This window comes from Fukomys damarensis, unplaced genomic scaffold (genome assembly GCF_012274545.1).
Source record: "Fukomys damarensis isolate Sample0158 unplaced genomic scaffold, DMR_v1.0_HiC HiC_scaffold_15, whole genome shotgun sequence".
In the NCBI taxonomy this organism is placed as follows: Eukaryota; Metazoa; Chordata; class Mammalia; order Rodentia; family Bathyergidae; genus Fukomys; species Fukomys damarensis.
The window spans coordinates 18,360,245-18,360,744 of record NW_022900927.1 but is presented as its reverse complement, the minus strand read 5'-3'; the positions used below and the strand labels follow the sequence as shown (position 1 = coordinate 18,360,744).

Here is a 500-nt window from a genome sequence, read left to right as displayed (position 1 = left end):
TAGCTGCGGGGGAGGCCCGAGCCGACGCACCGCCTCCTCCCTCGCCCGCCGGCGTCAGGGGCTGAATTACTTTATCAGCTCGAGCCCCGGCCCCGCCCCCGTCCGAGGCTTGCCTCTCCGGTGAGTGTTCCGGTTCCTCCATCTCTGCTGCTGCGCTCCAGCCCGCTCAGATCCCACTGGGACTGTCGCCACGGCTTTCCTAACTGGTTTCCCTGTGGGTTCTTCCCTCTGCAGTGCTCTGAACACATAGCAACCTGTGTGATCCAGTCGTGCAGTGCTTTACTAAATAGAGCGAGGATTGTTCGCGCTGACCCTCGGGCATACTGAGGCTGCTGACCCGGGTGTCCTCATTCTGCTGGCAGGTACAACCCTGTTGGTAAACAATGTGGCATTATATATCAGATATCTTAAAACATTCGTCCCATTCACCAGTGTTATCCCCTATCTGTCTTCAGGAAATAATGAGGATAAATATTTACGCAAAACGTTAACTTACTTTA

The 500-nt window shown here is 54.8% G+C and overlaps 1 protein-coding gene across 1 annotated transcript in view; it reads right to left on the bottom strand.

Annotated features, from left to right (window-relative positions):
* The window catches only part of Acvr1b (activin A receptor type 1B), a 40,775-nt gene extending 40,547 nt beyond the window's left edge, over window positions 1–228 (bottom strand). The window contains exon 1 of the mRNA XM_010628584.3: window positions 114–228. The gene's annotated coding sequence lies outside the window, so the exon portion shown is untranslated. The remainder of the gene's footprint in view (window positions 1–113) is intronic.
* Between the last annotated feature and the right edge of the window lie 272 nt (window positions 229–500).